This window comes from Amblyraja radiata, chromosome 17 (assembly GCF_010909765.2).
Source record: "Amblyraja radiata isolate CabotCenter1 chromosome 17, sAmbRad1.1.pri, whole genome shotgun sequence".
Taxonomy (NCBI): Eukaryota; Metazoa; Chordata; class Chondrichthyes; order Rajiformes; family Rajidae; genus Amblyraja; species Amblyraja radiata.
The window spans coordinates 49,869,022-49,894,143 of NC_045972.1; the positions used below are offsets into that span (position 1 = coordinate 49,869,022).

A 25,122-nucleotide genomic window follows, 5' to 3' on the forward strand; every position below is an offset into this window, starting at 1 on the left:
GGAACTCCATGGCTTCCAGCGTTGGCTGATAGTATCGCAGGTTTTCAGTATCTGTCTTGTTTTTGTTTGGGTCAAGAGCTATTATTTTGTATCTATCCCTTCCCCTTAATATTGTCCAACCTATTCTTAAATAGATCTTTAGACCACTTTTAATTTTCATGAGATAACTAGCATCATATTAATTGCATGTGAAGAGAGTCTACATTATTTACCACTTTTGGGGAAAAGAAGCTCTCATCTGGTCTCACTCGAGAGCTGATCGTTCTGTGTTGCTCTGTCATGATGTGATTGCAATTTAAAGGAGGAGAAAAGGCTGGTGGAATAATTTCAGTGCAAATTATTTCCTCCATATATTATTCATTGTAAAAGGGAAGAAATTATCAACAGCCAACAAATAGGTGCTTTTGTTTTTTTTATAAACATAACTGCATTCTCCCTGTTAAGACCCTTAACATATTTCCACATGTGGTTTATATACAACAGCATACAGCCCAGTTGCCTCATCAGGGCACAATGGGACTCAATATGGTGTATTATGTATGGGCCTGCTTTGGTGAATATACAGGGGACAGATTCTGACAAACATCTACAAAACACACTGTCGGGCTGCATTACAACTCGGTTTAGGAACAGCTCTGCCCAACCCCACAAGAAATTGCAGAGAGTTGTAGATGTAGCCCAGTCCATCACACAGACCACACTCCCCACCATTGTAGATGTAGCCCAGTCCATCACACACACCACACTCCCCACCATTGTAGATGTAGCCCAGTCCATCACACAGACCACACTCCCCACCATTGTAGATGTAGCCCAGTCCATCACACAGACCACACTCCCCACCATTGTAGATGTAGCCCAGTCCATCACACACACCACACTCCCCACCATTGTAGATGTAGCCCAGTGCATCACACACACCACACTCCCCACCATCGACTCCATCTACACTTCACGCTGCCTCGAAAAAGCAGCCAAAATAATCAAAGACTTGTCCCACCCCGGTCATTCTTTCTTCTCCCCGCTCCCGTCCGGCAGAAGGTACAGAAGCTTGAAAGAGCGCACCACCAGACTCAGGAACAGCTTCTTCCCCTCTGTTATCAGGCTTCTGAACGGCCCTTCCATAAGCTGGGGTACTGTCCAATTCACCTCTACCCCATTGCGGACATTGGACTTTGTCTGTGGAACTGATGCGCTACAATGCTGAGAACTATATCCTGCACTCTGTAACTTCCCCATTGCTCTACCTATTGTACTGGAGTTTGACCTAATCATATCTATGTATGGGATCTCAGATCAGATTGGATAGCATGCAGAACAAAGCTTTTCAATGTACCTCTGTACACATGACAATAATAAACATTAAGCTAAAGACTAGAGTTGGGGCAGATGGATAGAACTATCCACATTCTCCGGAGATGCTGCCTGACCCGCCGAGTTACTCCAGCACTTTGTGTCCTTTTTTTGGTAAACCAGCACCTGCAGTTCCTTGTTTCCATATTCCAGGTTGAGTCCAGGGTCAGACTGGGTTTGGCCCCACCTTGTGCACTCGGAACTTTTATTTCAAGGACATCGCACGTATTCCAAAATCACTCTGTTCTGGCCTTAGATCTTCTTCCAATCCTTGGCTACATCAGGAGGGGCAGAAAATTGGGCGAAAGCGTTTCAGCGTAATCATTTGGTCTTCTCCATCTCCAGGATCATGAGATCAGCTTGTGCCAAACACACAGAGGCCCCCACCTTCACTGTTTACTGATGTACCTTCACCTTCCACATGCCCCCATGCCTAAAGCCATGCACACAACAGATATCAAACAGCTGATACATCTGGAAAGGTTCTGAGTCTGGAAACCACCTGGAAATGGGGGGGGGGGGGGGGAGAGAAATATATTTAAATATTCTCTCCTGACAGATAAGCAGCACTATTTTTTGAGTTATTAAATTAATTTATGTACTCATTTCAAACAGATTTAAATCCTTTTTTCTCAAATCTAAATCGGATCAGACAAAGCGATCAATATTAGTTTAGACAGAGATTGAGTCATGATTGCATCAGTCCAGTCCAGGACGTGTGGCCTCAGTGGGACATCGTTCAACAGCATTCACTGTCCAACTCACTAAAGACAAACAGGCTCTCGGGAAAGATGTATGTGAGTTGTTGTATCTGTCACAATCTTTATCAGATGGAAGAGGAGTTAGGCAGTTATTGAACGAGGCAGGGAAGAGGTGAAGGGAATGGGGAGACAAATGAAGATCAAATCTACCCAGCAACAGTCACAGCACCTCTGGTTAAAAATACAGAGACTAGCCTTTGGTAGCAGCCTTCCCTTGTCTTTGCGCCACAGATCAAGAGTCAAGAGTCACCAGTGTTTAATTGTCATATGTCCCAGTTAGAACAATTACATTCATACTTCAAAGTTTCACACTTTCAAGGTCACTTCATTGTTACATGTACCAATTAAGGGACAGTGAAATTCAAATTACTACTCGCAGCAGAACAACAGAATATGCAAACCTAATAGACTGTAAACAATATAAACATGAAAAAAGTTCAGTGTGTATATACACACACACGCACATATATATGTGTGTGTGTATGTGTGTAAATGTACACGCATGTATATATACATGCATATATACACACACACACATATATATATACACACAGATACACACACATATACATACGTATATATATCAACACACACACATATATCAACATATACAGTATACACATATATATACATACATATATATATGCACGTATATAAAAAATCTCAGTGTGATACTCTTTCCAAAGTTACAGCATAACCAGTCTCCAATGTGCGGAGATATGTCAGGGTTTACTGGAGATTAGGCTCAAGCTACTCCGTATCTTCGGAAAGGCAAAAACGTGATTTAAAAGGAAAATCACAAACTAAATAAGGGGGAACTTTATTCCGAATGGTTTATAAACAAAGTGAACGTGGTGCCTGTAGTTGACATTAAAGCAGCAGCTTCTGTGGTTGGGGAACCAATGTATCAAAACATTATTTGACATCTTATTATCTTACGTGAAATCCAAAATGGAATAAGCAACAAAATGGCTGTTATGCTTTCCTTCAAAGAAGTACTTTCTTGAGAAATTACCTCCCATTGTAGTTGTCTTTGGCTGATCTGCTGCTGAAACGTAGTTAAGATGCAATTGATGTTAATGGGTGTTCAATCATCATGTTATATTGACAACTGCATCGAAGCCGAATACAATTAATCATGAATAATTGATGGGAAATGTAACCGGCATTGTCACAGTAAATAAATTATATTATAAGGACTACTGGACTTGTTACTTACCGATGCTAACGTCATGTTGGAGAAGAGATAGATGCAATGAACTGCAGATGCTGGAGTAACTCAACGGGTCAGGCAACATCAAACAACATTCATAATTCTGCTCACATTGATAGGGTAAGCGTTGAAATCCTTGCCCTTTCTCACATTACATCACTACAGCTGAAAGTGGCCAGTTTCAGTGAGAATAATTCCGTCCAATTTTGGGACCAATCTAGCACCTGGATCATTCTAAAAGGCCCATCACACTCCATGGTCCCCAAGACAGCAGAAGGTTCAAACAATCCTGAGACCTTCAACCTTGGAGAGAATTCTTCTTCTTCTTCTTCTTCTTCTTCTTCTTCTTCTTCTTCTTCTTCTTCTTCTTCTTGCACAGCCTAAAGTTGAAGGACAACTTGTTCTATTTGATCTTATTTGATTGTGCAGACCGGGTTGATTGCATTCGTTGAAACAGGGCGGACCACGTGAAGGTTGCAATCTCCCACCCCGGAGAGAATTCTCTTGTGTAGGAAGGAACTGCAGATGCTGGTTTACACCAAAGATAGACTGTAACTATGTCAGCGCCCTTTCTGTGGCGGCTATTAGCATACCCTGAGTACGCAAACAAAGAATATCACTGTGACTTGTCACGTGAGAATAATGTATTCAATTCAATAGACACAAAATGCTGGAGTAGCACAGTGGGACAGGTTTGGAGGGATATGGACCAACTGTTGGCAGGTGGGACTAGTGTAGCTGGGATATACGATACAATACGATACGATACAATAGAACTTTATTTATCCCAGGAGGGAAATTGATCTGCCAACAGTCATAAAAACACAAGATACATGAAAGAGATGAGTGGAAAGGTTTGGAGATGTGCGAAGATTTGGGGGGGTGGAGTCAGTCTACCCCATGATTGAATGGGGAGGAGTTGTACAGTTTATGTGGAACGTAATTCATAATTCAGTACATGTTGGTCGGTGTGGGCAAGTTGGGCCGAAGGACCTGTTTCCACACTGTATCACTCTATGACTCTGTGACAGGCAGCATTGCTGCAGCGTAGGAATGGCCGGCGTTTCAGGTCGAGACCCTTCTTCAGACGTCTCTTGTTGCCCGCTGCCAGGCTGGGGTAAAAGGAACGGGAAACGTCCAAATGCCCATGAATCTCTCTCTCTCTCTCTCTCTCTCTCTCTCTCTCTCTCTCATGTGTAACTAAAGGACAGATGGTGGGAATAATAGCACTCACACTGGTGTGACTGAGACAGCCCCATTGATTGGTCTGTCCAAGGTAGGTTGTTGGAACAGAGGTGCAGTGAACTATTCTGTCACTGCCTCCTATCGTGACGCCCACCGCGGCTGGATTGATGACAGTGTTAAGTGGAGGAATAGTGTATAAAAAGCTGGAAAATCTGCAGAAGAAACTCACGGAGCTCTTGTGGAACCAGATTTAATAGCCTGGCTTCAGAAAATAGTTCCAATTAGACATAGAAATGTGACCCGCATAGACTTGCTTTAACGCCAGTGCATTCTGCTCAGTTGAGTTGTAAAATAAGTAGGAATTCAGGATTGTTTTGTCTGTTTTTAATTGATTCGACCCGATTTCAGTTTTTCCACTCATCCTGTTTCGAAAAATGAGTTCAGGTCAAACGTGGCAGAAGCCGGATTGGATGATCCATGCCACATCTGCTACATGAGTGTTTGTGCTGGTAGGTTATACAACATCATCTAACTCAGCTGTCAGCTCTTTGTCACTCGCTGGGGTGATTCACACCTACACTTCCTGTTTTCCAATTAGTTGAAACGAGTTATAAGTTCAACTTAGGCATTGATTTGGACAACTAATTCAAATCAAAATCACTTCAAGCAAATCATTTTGGAATGAATATCACCTATTGCAGCGCGTTCCAGGCACCCACCACACTCTGTGTAAAAACATTTGCTCCGCACATCTCCTTTAAACTTTCCCCCTCACACCTTAAATCCATGCCCTCTAGTCTTTGACATTTCCGCCCTGGGAACCCTGTTATCTTTAAGAGTGAGTTTCACTGGCGTAGCACGGTGGTGCATCAGTAGAGTTGCTGCCTTACAGCGCCATACGTTTGTACGTTCTCCCCGTGACCTGCGTGGGTTTTCTCCGAGATCTTCGGTTTCCTCCCACATTCCAAAGACGTACAGGTTTGTAGGTTAATTGGCTTGGTGTAAATGTAAATTGTCCAGTATAAAAATTGTCTAACTTCCAGTATAGTTCCTGGTGGACTCTTCGGAAGGTACAAGGTACAAGGCACATAGACCTGGGTTCGATCCTGACTACGGGTGCTGTCTGCACAGAGTTTGTACGTTCTACACGTGGCCGTTTGGGTTTTCTCTGTATGTTCCGGTTTCCTCCCACATTCCAAAGATGTGTAAATCTTGTCCAGTGTGTTGGATGGAACTAGTGTATGGGTGAATTTTGGTCAGCGTGGACTCGGTGGGCCAAAGATGTATCTCCACCCTATATCTCTAAACCAAACTAAACTAGAGAAGACTTGAGTGCTAGAGGTGGCAGGAAAGGTTGGACTGAACTGTCACAGGTCAGTCAGGTGGACAAGTGTATTGGGATAGATGCTGGAGGTAATCAAGGGCAGTCCAGGTGGGTCGGCAGAGAGGACAGGTAAGATGCTTGGGAGGGTTGAGTGTTTGGACAGAGTGCGGGAGCAGCCCTTCTGAAGGACCATAAAACGACAGAACAGATCAGAAAGACTTGAAAGGATTCAGATGGTGGATCAGCCACAGCTTTTAAGTGGCACCGTTAGATCCACTTCACCGAACATAAATCAGAAATGCAAAACCTGCCACTGTTTGCACACAATATATTCATTGCTGTTAATGGAATAATTTTAGTTGTAAATTCTTTATTGTGCAGCGCAAGTATTTTGCCGTGTTTACAGCCTAAATCACACACAGTCACCTTCAGTGTAACATGTTGCATGACTTCTCTTATTTGTACAATTTGCCAAATTTCAGCAACTTAGAAATTAACGTATGAAGCACTGTGTTTTGGAAAATCCTTCATTCCAATTAAATGCAGGCAAGTAAATGTGCAACAGAAAATTATTAACATATCACTGTGAATTGCTGATAAGCTAATAAAATGTCATGGCAAACAGGTTCTGTACTCGACTGGAATTGACTGTACATCATTTCAAATGCAAGATTTTGCATAATGTTACTTTACAAATAGCTTTGCTTATCAGACCATCTGCTTAAGATAGACTGTTCTGCTGCAGAATAATATTTCTCAATATGAATTCATGGAATGCAAGGCTTTTGACAACTTCTTTCAACCACTCAGAGCATTCTTATTCAAGTTGGCAGCAACATGTATTATCAGTTGAGTGGTAACTACACACTACCCTCCTGTTAGAAGACAGCAGATGGGTAATAACAACTTCAAAGCACGCCATTTGCAAGTCTGAAAAAGAGATGGTGAGCATTTGACCTTGCCATCTTTACCAAGGGGCATTGACACTTGTAAAAGAAACTTCTCTGCCCCAGCGCTGTAGAGTTATATTGCACAAAGGCTTGGCTTTGTTGGCAATGCTACAGCTAAATATCTGTCCACTGTGGCAGTGAAACGGGTGGCTTAGATTTAGAGTTGTTATTAATGTCATGTGTCCAGTGAAAAGCTTTGTTTTACTTGCTTTCACATCAGTTAATACAGGGAGAAGGCAGGAGAATGGGGTTGAGAGGGAAAGATAGATCAACAATGTTTGAATGGCGGAGTAGACTCGACGGGTCGAATGGCCTAATTCTGCTCCTTTGACATGAACGTACACTGTACATGAATGTAATCAAGGCAATTCAATACAAGAATACTATCAAGTTCAATAGGTTATAGCAAAGAGAGAGGTACAGAGTTTATCAGCATTAGAGCATAACAGATCCAGAGACTAAGACCAATGTCCGCAATGGGGTGGAGGTGAATTGGCCAGTACCCTAGCTTACAATAGGATAATTTAGCAGCCTGACAACAGAGGGGAAGAATCTGTTCCTGAGTCTGGTGGTGAGAGCTTTCGTATCTTTGCCCGATGGGGGTGGGGAGAAGAAGGAATGGTAAGGGTGAGAGAGGTCTCTGAATATGTTGACTTCATAGATACCTCATGCTCTCCATAGGTACCTGGAGTCTCGCACACAAACACACTCAGCCTAAATCAATACCATTACATTGTTTAATTTCCAGCAGAATAAAATGAACAAGATGGCCCAGGCTTTGTTGTGAGGGTTCAGCTCTCTACAGACCCATCTGCCCACAATCATCAATCCCCAGGTCTCTTGAAATTAATCAAAATTCATGAATAATTTTAAATTAACCAGCATGAATATATTTAAGTAAAACCCGAAAAATGTCCAAGGAACAATCCCTCAACTGCATGTATTTTGTGTCATTAACATTTAAGATCACGCTTCAGGCTTTCAAATACAATTATTGTTTATTGATCATTATGTGACTGCCTGTTATAGAATCATAGAGTGTAGAAACAGGCCCTTCAGCCCATCTTGCCCACAATGTCCCAACATGTACTCGCTAGAATTTAGAAGATTGAGGGGGGATCTTACAGAAACTTACAAAATTCTTAAGGGGTTGGACAGGCTAGATGCAGGAAGATTGTTCCCGATGTTGGGGAAGTCCAGAACAAGGGGTCACAGTTTAAGGATAAGAGGGAAATCTTTTAGGACCGAGATGATAATTTTCTTTTTCACACAAAGAGTGGTGAATCTGTGGAATTCTCTGCCACAGAAAGTAGTTGAGGCCAGTTCATTGGCTATATTTAAGAGAGATGTGGCCCTTGTGGCTAAAGGGGTCAGGGGGTATGGAGAGAGGGCAGGTACAGGATACTGAGTTGGATGATCAGCCATGATCATATTGAATGGCGGTGCAGGCTCGAAGGGCCGAATGGCCTACTCCTGCACCTATTTTCTATGTTTCTATGTTTCTATGTCCCATCCACATGAGCCCCACCTGCTTGCATTTGGCTCATAGCCCTCTAAACCTGTCCTATCCATGTACATGTATATTGTTTCTTAAACGTTGCAATAGTTATATAGGTCCAAATTTTCAATTTCAAAATCCATGTGACGGCTTGTTGTCACACATTGTTGGCTGATTCAGCGGGTTTTACGTGACTCAGCTGGTTAGGTTTGCCTGGCGTGTTGGCTCAGCAAATTTGATACAGCGGTTGGCATGTTGTGAGTGACTCAAAAACACCTCATCTGCAAAAGAACTAAAAGAATCCATGATAGACACAAAATGCTGGAGTAACTCAGCGGGTCAGGCAGCATCTCTGGAGAGAAGGAATGGGTGGCGTTTAGGGTCGAGACCCTTTTACAGTCTGCAGAGTCATCAGACTCTGCTCCAACATCTGCAGTTCCTTCCTGCACATAAAAGCATCCATGTCTGAGTTAATTGATATGAACCATTCATAAATAAAATCAAAGCTCCCTCCCAAAATCCACCTATCACTTGCCTTTAATCCACCCCACCTCTCTTCCAGCTTTCTCTCCTCTTCCACAATCAGTTTGAAGGAGGGTCGCAACCTGAAACATTACCTATCCATGTTCTCATCAGATGCTGCCTGACCCGCTGAGTTACTCCAGCACTCTGTGAAACGTCACCTATCCATGTTCTCCACAGATGCTGCCTGACCCGCTGAGTTACTCCAGCACTCTGTGAAACGTCACCTATCCATGTTCTCCACAGATGCTGCCTGACCCGCTGAGTTACTCCAGCACTCTGTGAAACGTCACCTATCCATGTTCTCCACAGATGCTGCCTGACCCGCTGAGTTACTCCAGCACTCTGTGAAACGTCACCTATCCATGTTCTCCACAGATGCTGCCTGACCTGCTGAGTTACTCCAGCACTCTGTGAAACGTCACCTATCCATGTTCTCCACAGATGCTGCCTGACCCGCTGTGTTACTCCAGCACTCTGTGAAACGTCACCTATCCATGTTCTCCACAGATGCTGCCTGACCCGCTGAGTTACTCCGGAACTCTACGCTTTGCTGTTAAATAAAATCATTTAATTCAGTTAAACAGTAGTTAACGCACCAATAATACTGCAATTTTCTTTGAAGTAATAATTGCAGACCATATTCCAGTCCCTTGATCTGGAAAATATAGTCAGAATAGACATCAAACTATTACTTTGTACACAAGCTCATAACTTCAACACAGAACCACACAAGTTAATTACCATAATGAGTCCCAGTTTACAAGTAATATTTGTTCCTTTAAGGCATAAGAAGGTCAATCACTATTTCCTTAGATATTGCTTAATAGCGACTGATACAAACATATTTAATTTTCTAACAGAGGCCTCTGGCTACCCACAAGTTTGTTGTGTTGCCTTAGGGGGGGTCACTTACACAATTATAATAGCAACATCTGATCATAAGAAGTCCGACTCCAAATTCTGTTTTGTGTGATTGTTATCTTTGTGACTTCCTTTGCATAAATCTATTTAACTATTACAGTATAACAAATCATTACATTATGGAAAAGCAAAATTCCATGTTTTTAGTTTTGTTCTTTGGAAAACAAATGTTTTCGTTTCAAACGCATTGCTTCCTGTTTGTGCAGATACGAGATGACCAATGATTGCATTTTTAGTATATATATACTAGCCATTTCACCGCTGCATGAGATAACATTTAGGACACATTGTACTAAAATGTGCAGCACTCCCAAGTGCTGTGGTGGGGCAGACCTGAGCTGCGGAGAGGTCGTGTTGGACTGGGCCTTGGTAGTTGTGCTTCTTCACCAAGTTTTACAGCTCGATCTGAGGCATGAGCACATTCTGGGCACGTCCCACACATGTATGCGAATCAAAGAGCGGCACGGTGGTGCAGCGGGTAGAGCCGCTGCCTTACAGCGTCAGAGTCCCGGATCCTGACTATGGGTGCTGTCTGTGGTCAATGTAGACTCCACACTGCATATCTAAAACTACAACTGAAAAACTAAATTCAAAAAATGCCTGAGTCTTACTGCCATTTACCCAATTTGAACACCTGGGTATCAGTGTCATCTGGTAAGCTAAACACCAAGTGCTGTAGGAACTCAGCGGGTCAGGCAGCATCTATGAGGGGAATGGGCAGCGGTCTGAGGTTGGGACCTCTCTTCAGGATGCTGCCTGACCCGCTGGTTTCCTTCAGCACTTTATGTTTTGCTCAAGATTCCAGCATTTGTATTTCCTTGTGTCGCCAGCTCTCACCAGTACAAACAGTCAAAGGATCAAACATCTGGAGTAATTCAGTGGGCCAGGCAGCATCTCTGGAGAAAAGGAACAGCTGGCATTTCAGGTCGAGACCCTTCTTCAGACGGAGAGTAATGGGAAAGGGAATTGAGAAATACAGACGGTGATATAAAACAAATGAATGAAAGATATGCAGAAATTAATGATGACCAGTGAAAGGTGGAGCCCACAATGGTTCATTGTTGGCTTTGGACTAAGTGAGAACGAGTTATACAGACAATGAAATTCAACGAGATGACAGTGAAAGTAGCACGATGACTAGGGGGGGAGCGACAGGGAGCAGGGGTTACGTGAAATTAGAGAAAGCAAATTGGCCACTGCCCTTAGGAAATGGAATCTGCAATATATTGACCTAAAAACTGAGCAAATTCAACCAAGAAACATAATTGTTACTAAGTTATAAACCAGTACCTTGGTGATAATTGTGATAAACAGGATGGAACAAACAGAGTGTATAAAAAAAGGAAGATTTTGCAAATAGACAATAGGTGCAGGAGTAGACCATTCAGCCCTTTGAGCCAGCACCGCCATTCAATGTGATCATGGCTGGTCATCCACAATCAGTACCCCATTCCTGCCTTCTCACCATAACCCTTGACTCCGCTATCTTTAAGAGCTCTATCTAACTCTCTCTTGAAAGCATCCAGAGAAGAGAATTCCACAGATTCACAACATTCTGGGTGAAAAGTTTTTATTCGTTCCAAATGGTCTGTCTCTTATTCTTAAACTGTTGCCCCCAGTTCTGGACTCCCCCAACATCTGGAACATGGTTCCCGCCTCTAGCGTGTCCAATCCCTTAATAATCTTATATGTTTCAATAAGATGCTCTCTCATTCTTCTAAATTCCAGAGTACACAAGCCCAGCCGCTCCATTCTCTCAGCATATGACAGTCCCGCCATTCTGGGAATTAACCTCGTGAACCTACGCTGCACTCCCTCAATAGCAAGAATGTCCTTCCTCAAATTTGGAGACCAAAACTGCACACAATACTCCAGGTGTGGTCTCACTATGGCCTGTACAACTGCAGAAGGACCTCTTTGCTCCAATACTTAACTCTTGTCATGAAGGCCAACATGTCATTAGCTTTCTTCACTGCCTGCTGTACCTGCATGCTTACTATCAGTGAGCACCACTGGTGACCAAGTAGATGTTTATTATGTCAATGAAAGGGTGTGAGCACCTTGTATGCTTCAGGTGTTTCTTTATGGATCATGGATACGATAATGATAATATGATTGTGTCATTCCTAACTGTCACTGTATGTCATGTTGTCACTTGCGGGCAGAGCACCAAGGCAAATTCCTTGTATGTGAATACTTGGCCAATAAACTTTATTCATTCATTCATTCATATATATATATATATACATACATACATGCACACACACAAATACGTACACACAAAAAACAAACAACAGTAGTGCAATAATAACAATAATAGTCTATTGTAGTTCAGAGCTTATTTGCTGTTGTGTTTAATAGCCTGATGGCTGTAGGGAAGAAGCTGTTCCTGAACCAGGATGTTACAGTTTTCAGGCTCCAGTACCTTCTTCCCGATTGCAGGGGTGAGATGGGAGTGTGGCCAGGGTGGTGTGGGTCTCTGATGATGCTGGCTGCCTTTTTGAGGCAGCGACTCCTGTAAATCCCTTCGATGGTGGGGAGGGAACAATATACATGAAAATTAAAGTGACAAGTGGAAAGCCCAGGATTGGGGATGTGCAAAGATTTGTGGAGGGGGATAATTCTACCCCACAACAGTAAAGAATGTGTGCTATAGCTCAGATTTTATCCTCTAGATGACATTGCCCATTGAAATCAAACTGACAGCTCAGATATTTGATATTTATTTATCTGAAGCTAACAGCCCCTTACAGAGGTCTGACCTTTTTAGTTTAGGTTAGTTCAGTTTAGAGATACAGCGTGGAAACAGGTCCTTCGGCCCACAGGGTGGGCTTTCTCCGAGATCTTCAATTTCCTCCCAGCGATCCCCGCACATTAACACCACCCTACGCGTACTAGGGACAATTTACACTTATACCAAGCCATTTAACCCACAAACCTGTACGTCTTTGGAGTGTGGGAGGAAATTGAAGATTTCGGAGAAAACCCACGCGGTCACGGGGAGAACGTACAATCTCCATGCAGACTAGCACCCTTAGTCAGGATCGAACCCAGGTCCCTGGTGCTGTAACGCAGCAACTCTACCACAGCGCCACTGTGCCACCGTGCCATTTATGGAGCAATTTTGCAAAAATAAAAGAAATTGCCACTGATCACAAGCAAATGTTCCCAGACCTGCCCTGCAATAATCACAAAGGGCACTTAGCAGAGTGTAAATGGTAAGGTTAGTCCGCCAGTCTGCGGGGACCAACACCAGTGGTTCATATCAATTCTCAATTGCACGAGATCAGGTGAGTTCAAAGTCTAAGACTCCGGTACTGATAACCGATCCGTAACACTATCCCGTTACTCCCTGCAGGCTCTTTTGTCATCACATTCGCCATATTTACAACATCACACAATCTGCCAAAGCCTTGTCTCCATGTCATACATTCTTCAGCAGAAACAAACCCACACAGGTAAACTGGCTGGAAGGAGATCAGTCAGTGGCTCTGACAAAGTGTCTATTCTCCACCGAGATTGAGGGCCGTTCCTGGGGTAGTTTATCAATCCTCCTGTCATCTTCTCCACTCTCTGCTGAGTGATCTTACTTTCGTTCCCGTAGCCTTGTTGAACTGACATGATGAACATAGCAGGGGTCTCAGCTTGTGGAATAGACGGCTAAGGGCCTGTCCCACTTGTCGATTTTCTCGGCGACTGCTGGCATCATTGACTGACGTATCAGGTCACCGAAAAACTGGCGGCGTGATGACGTACGACGCGCGGTGTTTTTTCAAGTGTCACCGCTGGATTTTGAAATGTTCAAAATCTTTTGGCGACCCTGATATGACACCGGCAGTCGCCGAAAAAATCGCCCAGTGGGACAGGCCCTTTAAGCAACCATTTCACTGTAAACTTGCACATATCAATTTCAAATTGAAACTATATAACTTCACCATTATCCATATACTTTGCACACTTGCAAGGCAAAAGTACAAAAACGAAAAGTTCCCTTAATAGCTGTGACTTCAATTGGTTCCACTTCAATTGTCAGAAAGATGAGGTTTGAGTTTGAGTTTAGTTATTGTCACGTGTACCGAGGTACAATGAAAAGCTTTTGTTGCGCGCTAACCAGTCAGCGGAAAGACAATACATGATCTATAGTTATCAAAGATAGACACAAATTGTTGCAGTAACTCAACGGGTCAGGCAGCGTCTCTGGAGAAAAGGAATAGGTGACGTTTCGGGTGAGAGAATATACTTCCATTTAAAACCAAAAGCTGGTTGGCTTCACAACAGGTTACCACACGATTCTGCAGCCACTGGGGCCCGGAGCAGAGAATTCAGTCCAAGCTGATGAATGGAAAATCAGCTGCCTCCAATCAGGGTGGCACAGTGGTGTGGAGGATGTTGCTGCCGTACAGCGCTTTCAGCGCCAGAGACGTGGGTTCGATCCTGTCTACGGGCGCTGTCTGTACGGAGTTTATCCGTTCTCCCCGTGGCCTGCGTGGGTTTTCTCCGAGATCTTCGGTTTCCTCCCACACTCCAAAGACGCGCGGGTCTGTAGGTTAATAGGCTTGGTATAAATGTAAATTGTCCCCCACAGGACGATCGCTGGTCAGCGCGGGCTCTGTTTGGTCGAAGGGCCTGTTTCCGTGCTGTATCTTTGAACAAAACTAAACGAAACAAGCAGGACTCAGTCCTCTGTAACTCCTCCATCCTTACAAGCTTTCCACTGTATCTCGGTACACGTGACAATAAACTAAACTAAACTCCTGAGATAGACACAAAATACTGCAGTAACTCAGCGGGTCTGTCAGCATCCCTGGCAAAACAGAATGGGTGATGTTTCAGGTCGAGATCCTTCATTAGTCTCCGGAGATCCCTGTGCAAACACAAACCTTCACCTTAGCCCTCCCCTCTAGTTATTCTCCGTTTGTTCAGCTCCATCACCAGCTACTGTACATCTCACCCTTGCCTTGGGCTGGTGATTTACAAATGGCCTCATCTGCCTGGGTAGCATTAGGGTTAGGGTTAGGGTAAAACAACATTTTTCCCCACTCTATCTGGGTGCATGCTACAATAATAAACACATACCAATCAGCTGCAGACAGAAGGAACTGCAGATGCTGCAAACTTCAGCAGTGCTGGAGGAACTCAGCGGGTCAGGAAGTATCTGCGGAAGGAATGGACAGACGACGTTTCGGGTCGGGACTGACGGCTGAGTCAGTTATCTTGGCCCCAAACTTGGAAATTCTCTTAGAAAAGGCCCTCGTTTAAATGCCATCCTTAAAATCCAACTCCTTGATTAAGGTGCTACCGTTATATTTCTGTGTCAAATATTATTTGCTAAAATCCAGTTAAATGTGGCGGAATACAAGGTGTAACATCAAGCATCTGCAACTGATTGTTTCTACACACAAGTAGTCCTTGCCATAAGATGCTCACATCCATCTTGTAATACCTGCAGCAGATCAGGCAGCTTTGTGTTGGTCCTGTCTACTGCACAAGACCTGTTACTCTCTTGGCAACTATCTACCCGATTAGACAATCGAGACAATGACTACTCAGGCTTAATGTGAGATTCAGCCGCTCCATATTTTATATATGTTTAATACCTGAAACTGAAAAATATCTTGGTTCTCAACAATAGTCCAAACAGCCTGAGAGTCACACAAATCAACCTAAAAATATGTCTAATTCCTTGAGTAAAAGCAAAATCATTAAATGAATGGTGCGAGGTTGACATTGCCTCCCATTACTCACTGATAATGACTAGAACCTTCATTACCCCATTATTGGAAGTCTTTAAAGTGGACAATTAGGTGCTCATTATATTGATGTGTTTATATGAATTTTGATTAATTTTTGGCCTGATCATCAACTTATCATTTGATGCATGTGTAACGGTTATGTCTGTGACAACGTTTGGCTCGGACCAGCTCCACACACAACCTTCCTCCTTGTCACGACACTCTGTTGAACTCATTACGTTCTGCATGCCTGTACCAAAGTGTGGCTCTTCAAGACACAGCATTCTTTACATTGCCTCTGCACTCGATGCCTTAGAGTCAGGCAGCACGGAAACACGCCCTTCGGCCCAACTCGTCCATACTGGCCAATACGCCCCATCTAAGCTAGTCTAATTTGCATGCATTGGCCCATATCGCTATAAACCTTTCCTTCCAATTTCTACAATCCCATTCCATATCCGCATCCACATCTACTCTTCTCCTGGTTTATTGCTGCTGTCAACTTTTATTCTGTTTTAACTCATCAATCCAATTATGTCCACAACTTTCCCAGTTCATTATCCAACCATAGATGAGTCTATCTCGAATCACTTCTGAACAATGACATTCACAATAATAAGGTCATAAGGTCATAAGTGATAGGAGTAGAATTCAGCCATTCGGCCCATCAAGTCTACTCCACCATTCAATCATGGCTGATCTATCTCTCCCTCCTAATCCCATTCTCCTGCCTTCTCCCCATAACCTCTGACACCCGTACTGATCAACAGTCTATCTATCGGTCTCTGCCTTAAAAATATCCACTGACTTGTGGCCTCCACAGCCGTCTGTGGCAAAGAATTCCACAGATTCACCACCCTCTGACTAAAGAAACTTCTCCTCATCTCCTTCCTAAAAGAACATCCTTTAATTCTGATTAATGTTGAGATAGTGGTTGAAACTGACACAATTACGTTTAAAAGGGATTTTAACAGGTATATGGATGGTAACAAAGTCCCAACTAATGGTTGCCAGTGGACAAGGTAGACAAAACATGCTGGAGAAACTCAGCGGGTGAGGCAGCATCTATGGAGAGAAGAAATTGGCAACGTTTCGGATCAAGACCCTTCCTCAGACTGATGTCGGGGAAATGTTCTTAAACATTTCGTCTCTGCAGTTCTTTCTTAAACACTAGTGGTTGCCAGTGCCACGTTAGATGTTCCTTAAAGATTACAGGGCAATTTTAGAATAAGAGCTCAGAACATTCCATTCCAAAATGCCCAGTGTCAGAATAAAAAATCAGATCTGACACTTGTAGACTACATCACAGAACAATGATCACACTTCTTTAGTTGGCGGTATTCTCTTCTGTCACAAGACCATGATAGGATGCTATATAAATACAAATCTTTCTTAAGAATGTAAAAGGCCAAAATTCAGAGCTCAGCAGGACAGGCAGCATTTCTGGAGAAAAGGAACGGGTGACAAGATTTTTGCTACCTAAAATCCATCCACATTACATTTCCTCATCAAGTTATGCAAGTAGTGATTTTAGGATTTCTCCCTGGTCTAACCACTAACAAGTTTATCGTTCTGGTGTCTGCTGACGATTGCCGAGTGCCACATCTCTAGGCAAGAACACGGCACAATAATCACTGACAGCTCCACCATTATCCTAGTGCCAGACAAGCTACTAGTATTTCACCCTTGACAGATATACCAGCTTCCTGATAATATTCTGGTTTTAAATTTCCTGACAAATACACCAGCATCGAATCATCGGAGACATGCAGCACATTCTTATCAATCTCAGAAGAGGTAGTAGCAATATTACACCTCCTGTAAAATATATCAGTATCACAGCCATTGACAGGCACATTATTATGAAGTTTTCCAGGAAGGATAACAAAATCTGATTCCTGACAAGCAAAAACATTACAGCATCTCTCAATCAGTGTACCACTTGAGTATTCAGTTTCCCAGCCAATACTATATTTCCCAATCTGTTTCTACTGTTCCAGCATTATATCAGTATCACATACTCCAAGCAGTAGAAAGACATAGCGGAGTCAGGGGATATGGGGAGAAGGCAGGAACGGGGTACTGATTGGGGATGATCAGCCATGATCACATTGAATGGCGGTGCTGGCTCGAAGGGCCGAATGGCCTACTCCTGCACCTATTGTCTATTGTCTACTGTGCAGCTGATAGAGCCATTGCCTCATAGAACAACAGTCCCAAGTACGATCCTGACCTTGGGTGCTGTCTGTGTGGAGTTTGCACGTTCTCCCTGTGACGGCCTGGATTTCCTCCGGGTGCTCCGGTTTCCTCCCATATCCCAAAGACCTGCGCGTTTGTAGATTAATTGGCCCTCTGTAAATTGCTCCTAGTATGTAGGGAGTGGATGAGAGAGTGGGATAATGTAGAACTTGTGTGAACTAGTGCATCCATGCTGTATCTCTAAACCACCCAAGCAGTACATGAACCAAGATGAATATCACATCAACTCGCATACAACTTCATAATCACATCTCCCAACTCATATGCCAACATCACATTGCCTGGATATAAGTTGTCTGAATTATCTATTTCATTGCCAGCAAATGTTACAACATTGTTTTAAAAGACCTTTTGTTATTGGCCAACAGAATGACAGAGTACGTTTACCAAACAGTTGGTTAAATGGCGTAAGATACTTACTACAGCATTTTACTTCTACAAATGAAAGCAGTTTCAAAAAGTAGATTGTAGACAAAAGTGCTGGAGAAACTCAGCGGGTGCAGCAACATGTTTGGAGTGAAGGAAATAGGCGACGTTTCGTCCCAAAACCCTCCTTCGCTCCATAGATGCTGCTGCAACCACTGAGTTTCTCCAGCACTTTTGTCTACCTTTGATTTTCCAGCATCTGCAGTTCCTTCTTAAACAATTCAAAAAGTAGATGATCAGTTAACTGTTTCACTTGCTGAAATATTAAGATACCTTTACACTTCAGTTACGGTGAACGAGGGTGAAGTAAAGTTCCCAATAGCTGGTGGCTGCTGTCGATGGTCTCAGGTGCCACCAATAACAGTAACGTTAGGTAAATGAAACAGGGCAGGTCTGGAGAAACTCCTTTATCATTAGCGTAACAAGAGCTGACTGTGACTTCAGAAACTATTCCCCATTGAAATAAATCATTTTTTCAGGATCATTCATTGATTATTTTATGAAACAAAAAGTTGTAAAAGTGGTTTCAGTAAAATGAATACTGGCTGTACAAAGGATTAGGCATTGGTAAACAATTAGTACAGTCGACTTCTATCGGCAACCCCAATGTCAAATAGGAGTTATTTGATTCCCTTTAATGCATTACTGCTTATTGTTTTTTTTAATTATTCAGAACCATATTTAATTCTGTAAATAATTATGTTTTAGCAGTAAATAACAAACCAATGCACCATCACCAATATCAAATATCACCTCAGACTTCAAATACATTTGTTACACAGAATTAGTGACCTTTGATTAATTTTGGTGCTTATTTTCCCTCGTGCAAAATACCTTTTTTTTTGTTATTGTACAGGTTCTTTTTTATTGTTATTTTAATCTATCAACATATTTATACAGGTTTATCCAATTACCCCAAAAGGCCAGTCTAACGTGATCTCGTGGTCTCCAGATAATTAAAAACAACAATTGTTCACCAGGCGATCAGAACAGTAAAGGTAGAGCCACTATAAACGCTGGAACAGATTCTAGTGAACCTGTAATGAACCAGCTAATTCTTTCACATATTCGAGTAGATAACAGCATAACTATTCCACGGTTTAAAACATTGTAATTGTTCACCCTCAGATCCGGCGATTATCATTTCTAACAGTTTTACTTCAAATGATTGACCCTCTGTAGGTCACTTGCAAAGTGGAATCATTTTCAGGCTGAAAGCTGGAAGATCAGGAGTATTTGTTTCCCATTCAACACAAACGATAGCACTTGTTTTTGATTATCAAGAGGCCGAGAAAATCCACAATCCACACATGTACAAATTAAATTGGGTTAGATTTTGTTTCTTGTTCTAGCACAGGTGGAATGCTTTGTGAATGTAGCTTTACAGCTCTATTCTGGCAAAATACTCGTGTCGAGCAAGTGGGATCTATTGCAAGTCTGTGCTCTCAAACTTCACCATTATGAAATGGAGTCAACTGTTTAAGTCCTTCTCTCCACAGATGCTGCCTGTCCCGCTGAGTTACTCCCGCATTTTGTGTCTGTCTTCGGTGTAAACCAGCATCTGCAGTTCCTTCCTACATATTTAATTATTTAAGCAGCTGGACTTCTTATATCTGCATTTAGAATCACTGATATGTACATTAATATATACCTGGCATCAACTAATGTAATTCTAAGGTCCCAAACTATGGCATTCTGAAATAGAGTCAATTATTTAAGCATCACGACTTCTTGTATCTCCATTTGAATTCACTGATATGTACATTAATATATCTATCAACTTATCTTCATGATTTACAATCATATACCAACACTTCATGTTAACTTTTATGAATTAGATCTTAAACAGCATCATAGACAGAAATGAAAGCATTCACCGCACCATCGGCCAGAGCTGGAATGGTTTCGATCATCAAGCTTCATTGCTCAGTGTGTACATTTTTGGAGAACCAAGCTGTATATTCTGCTGTAGAAAATTTACAGATGTCTAAAGAGGGAATCGTATTTTGGGAATGTTTAAGAAAGAACTGCAGATGCTGGAAAAATCGAAGGTGGGCAAAAATGTTGGAGAAACTCAGCAGGTGAGGCAGCATCTATGGAGCGAAGGAATAGGAGACCCTGAAGATTCAGATTCAGATTCAGATTCAATTTTAATTGTCATTGTCAGTGTACAGTACAGAGACAACGAAATGCATTTAGCATCTCCCTGGAAGAGCGACATAGCAAATGATTTGAATAAATAATAATAAGTGTCCGGGGGGGGGGGGTGATTGGTAGTCACCGAGGTACTGAGGTACCGAGGTACAGAATCTTGACCCGAAGCGTCACCTATTCCTTCGCTCCATAGATGCTGCCTCCCCCGCTGAGTTTCACCAGCATTTTTGTCTACCTTGTATTTTGGGAATAATATCTTGACTTTAAAGTAGCGTGGATTTTCCATATTTTTAAGTATAAACAATATTGCTCAGAGTTCTTTCAGAAGCAGAATTTGAAACGTTTTTCACTGAACAACTTTCACAATACATTGAGATATTTCCAGGCTGGGGGACTGCATCTCTTGCAGTGACATTCCATTCAAGTGCCTGTATCAAAACTAGCAAGGAGCACAAACCAAAGATCCTATAGCGAGCAAGATAGATCACTCGAAGAAAAAGACGTAGTACGGTCATGGGCAGATTCATGTGTAATTTTCGGCCCCATTTCCATAACCGGCTTCCGTCTCCGCACCAAAGATCCCATAACGGAGCAAAGATACTAGTGCGGGGACGGAAGCCGGTTACGGAAACATCCTCGTAAAAATAAAAGTTCTTTGGTGAAAATCTTCTAATTTTCAGAATTATAAATTATTAACACAAACTGTTCCCCCGCAACGTTGATTAAACTGCGAGTCGGGTCAGGTCGGGTCGGGTCGGGTCACTGAAATGGATGAAAAAAAGGCCCACGTTCCGCTCCGTTGCGTACTACATGTCAGCCCATTGCATTTAGCAGGAGTGGTCTATCTTGCTCCGCTATAGGATCTTTGGCACAAACAACACTCACTATTCAGCAAGAACCCAGTTCTCTCACACTCGTGTCACTTGAAGAAACTTGGCAGACAGACCCATTCAGGCTGATTTCAAGTGTGCTAAAATGGGATTGTAAAGTCGGCTAGTAAAACGCAAGTCTAGACCTTTATCTCTCTCAGATGCTCACAGGTTTTAAGTGCTGTAACAGGCTGATGCTACACACTGCCAGCTGCACTTGCATTCTACATTCTACATTTTACACGGGTGACCTGCACACAACCTAGCCAGAGCAAAACCTCCACACATTTGGCAGTTTTGTAACTCGAGTTTAAATCCAGGGTCACTGACCTCTGAATAAATGACCAGATTTACGCTGCTCTTCAATAATGTAATCGGTTTCTTTGACAATGTAAATTGCAGCCTGACTTCTAATAAGTACGGTACAGTATCAGGGTGAACAAATTTGGGAGAAAGTCTGTCTGTCTCTCCATCTCCCTCCCCTTCAAATTCAAATGAAGATTTCTTAAAGACTAATTGCATTTATTTTTTCTTTATCACTCAAGCAATCAGAATGGTGGATTAAAAAATCTCTCCTCTGTTAGGAAGAGGAAATGACAGGCTAGTGAACACCTCAAACCCTTTAGACTATTGTCATCCATGTCTGGTGATGACATCCTTCAAACATACACCTGACCAGAAATATCCCACTGTGGGTTTAACATGAAATGGGTAAATGATAACAAATTGGCACCAGCCAAGCTCACCGATTGTGTCTTGCTGAGCGATCAGAGGGCAACTGTGCCAATCTTCATGCCAAGGTTCCAGCCTCTGGTTCTCAGACCCTCACAGATCAATGATGATGGGTCATGGCTGGCAACCTGCAGCAGAACACAAGGAGGAGAAAACAAAGAGAAAAATGTATCAAACTAATGTAACTAATTCAATAGTTCGGTCCAATGACAAGGAACAATTTTGTGTAACAAGTTCACCAATGAATATGCGTAGATTTTTATTGAATTCATTATTTAATTGAGAAATGTCTCAGTTTTCACAATACAGTATATCAGAGCACGTAATCACAGGCTCATTTTCTCTATCCATGCAGGAACCAAAAAGGAAAAAAAGAAATCACATGTGCACGTTTAAACCATGGCCTGTTGGCACTCGTCCTGTTTGTGCCAAAAGGGAGAATAAAGCTTCACCAAGTCCCTGTTACCAGTGTCAAGAAGGGTCCCGACTTGAAACGTTGCCTGTCCATTCCCTCCACAGATGCTGCCTGACTTGCTGAGTTCCTCCAGCACTTTGTGGTTTGTTCAAAATGCCAGCATCTGCAGTTCCTCGTGTTTTCCCGTCGGCACGAGCTTCAAGATTCGTTCCAAGTTGATCGCAGAGTCTAATGGGCCTGTCCCACTTAGGCCACTACAGGCGACTGCCGAAAAGTGTTCAACATGTTGAAATTATTCGGCAACAGTGGCGACAATTTGAGCTGTCGTAGGCTGTTGTGGGTGCTGTCGTGGGTGCTGTCGTAGGCTGTTGTGGGTGCTGTCGTGGGTGCTGTCGTAGGCTGTTGTGGGTGCTGTCGTAGGATGTTGTGGGTGCTGTCGTAGGATGTTGTGGGTGCTGTCGTAGGCTGTTGTAGGTGCTGTCGTAGGCTGTTGTGGGTGCTGTCGTAGGATGTTGTGGGTGCTGTCGTAGGTTGTCATGGGTGCTGTCGTAGGATGTTGTGGGTGCTGTCGTAGGTTGTCAAGGGTGCTGTCGTAAGCTGTCGTGCGTGCTGTTGTAGGCTGTTGTGGGTGCTGTCATGGGTGCTGTCATAGGATGTTGTGGGTGCTGTCGAAGGTTGTCATGGGTGCTGTCGTAAGCTGTCGTGCGTGCTGTTGTAGGCTGTTGTGGGTGCTGTCGTAGGATGTTGTGGGTGCTGTCGTAGGATGTTGTGGGTGCTGTCGTAAGCTGTCGTGCGTGCTGTTGTAGGCTGTCACCAGGTTAATGTATGTTGTGCCAGTGCTGACTTCGGTGAATTCCATTGTCCTAGTCGCTGGTGGTCGTCTAAAAAAATCGCCTAAGTGGGAGAGGCCCTTAAGTGACACACACTTCAGTGCAGCATCTTGGAGGGTCACTATTGTCAGTGATGCTGCCTTGGGGTGAAATGCCAAACTGAGACCACACCTGCCTATGTTGCTGAAGTTAAACGATCCACTCACACGTCGTCATCTCCTGGTGTACGGGCAGCTATTCGTAACTCAAACACAAACTGATTAAATGGTAATTCATTTCATTTATACTTTGGGGGCTCAAAGTGGAGTTGCTCATCGTTTAAGATTGTAAAGAGGCAGAATTATTTTACACTAGCTCTCACTCCACAGATAAAGCTACGCAGTTGCCTGTTGGCTTCAGACAGTGACTTGGTTATTGGCCTCTCGTGTTCTTGGGTCAGGAATTTATGGGGCAAGTGGCGTTTGGGGCAAGTATCTCTCCGAATCCTTGAACACCTGACGAAGACTGGAAAATTCAGTGCAATATTGAAGGAGTGCGGCTTGTCTTTAATCCTATCTTTAGGGAGGCGTGTCGGACTGAGCCCACGTTTGTACTTCCTATGTGGCAAAATAATCCCCTAGACCACACAGGAGTGGCAGCGTGGCACAGCTGGTTGAGCTGCTGCCCCACTGCCTCAACCCTCACTCAACCACACTTGTGAGATGATCCAGCCCACGTGACCTGCTTTTGGGGTTTACCCAGCTCTTAAAGATAGCAGAATCAGGGGATATGGGGAGAAGGCAGGAACTGATTGGGGATGATCAGCCATGATTACATTGAATGGTGGTGCTGGCTCGAAGGGCCGAATGGCCTACTCCTGCAACTATTGTCTATTGTTCAAGAAGGAACTGCAGATGCTGGAAAATCGAAGGTAGACAAAAGTGCTGGAGAAACTCAGCGGGTGAGTTCCTTCCCTCATTCTTCTGAAATCCAGCGAGTACAGGCCCAGTGCTGACAAATGCTCATCATAGGTTAACCCACTTATTCCTGGGATCATCCTTGTAAACCTCCTCTGGACCTTCTCCAGAGCCAGCACATCCTTCCTCAGATATGGTGCCCAAAATTGCTCACAATCATGACACATCTCATGTTTGCCTTAAATGGTCTGCTCCCAAATATCTTTATCTATGCTTTATTTATTTTGAGGGTGTCGTGCCAATATTCCAATTCGAATCTCATAAACTAGAGCACATCTAAAATCATGTTTATTCCAGTCTAACCCAAGTCAAATTTCCTTCACAAATTTAACATTTTTATTCCCAAATTAAAATCCCTCATTGGGGTCACCCCTGCCCAACCAAAACGTTACCCATTCCTTCGATCAAGAGGTGCTGCCTTTCCCACTGAGTTACTCCAGCATTTTGTGTCTATCTTCGGTGTAAACCAGTATCTGCAGCTCCTTCCAACACAACTATATAAACTTCTCAGCAAAAACTCCTACAAAGGTTTTGCATTCTTCCCATTCATTATATCATTGATTATGCTGTGTTCATTTATTGTGTTCAATGATTGGGTCTGTATAGCTGCAGCAAGTAAGAATTCTGCTGTTTCCTTCCAGGTACTTGTAACAATTAAACACACTTGACTCTACAATCATCACTCTCACCATTCCACCACAGAAGGCTATGGATTCAGCCACACTGCACCTGCCTGGTACATTGCCATTTCATCCTCCCGCAAACGTTTTTATTAAACTCTCCTCCAAACTCGAGCTTTTACTCACCCATTCCAATGGTGGTCTCTTTGGCTCAACTTTACTTTAAGAACATAAGAACAGAAGGCGAAATGGAGTAGAAGCGAGCCAAGTGAACCTGTCCTTGCGCCTACACTAACCCCCTATACTGTGATTCCTTTAACATCTGCAGATTTACAGTTTCCAGTCTTGAGTCTATTCAGTGAATGAGCCTCCACATTCCAACACAGAATTCCAATGATC

At 43.1% G+C, this 25,122-nt stretch overlaps 1 protein-coding gene across 4 annotated transcripts in view; it reads right to left on the bottom strand.

The window, feature by feature from the left end:
• The window catches only part of znf536 (zinc finger protein 536), a 400,158-nt gene that overhangs the window by 358,918 nt on the left and 16,118 nt on the right, over positions 1-25,122 (bottom strand). For all 4 annotated transcript variants that reach the window (XM_033036453.1, XM_033036455.1, XM_033036452.1 and 1 more), the window contains exon 2: positions 21,917-22,030. The gene's annotated coding sequence lies outside the window, so the exon portion shown is untranslated. The remainder of the gene's footprint in view (positions 1-21,916; positions 22,031-25,122) is intronic.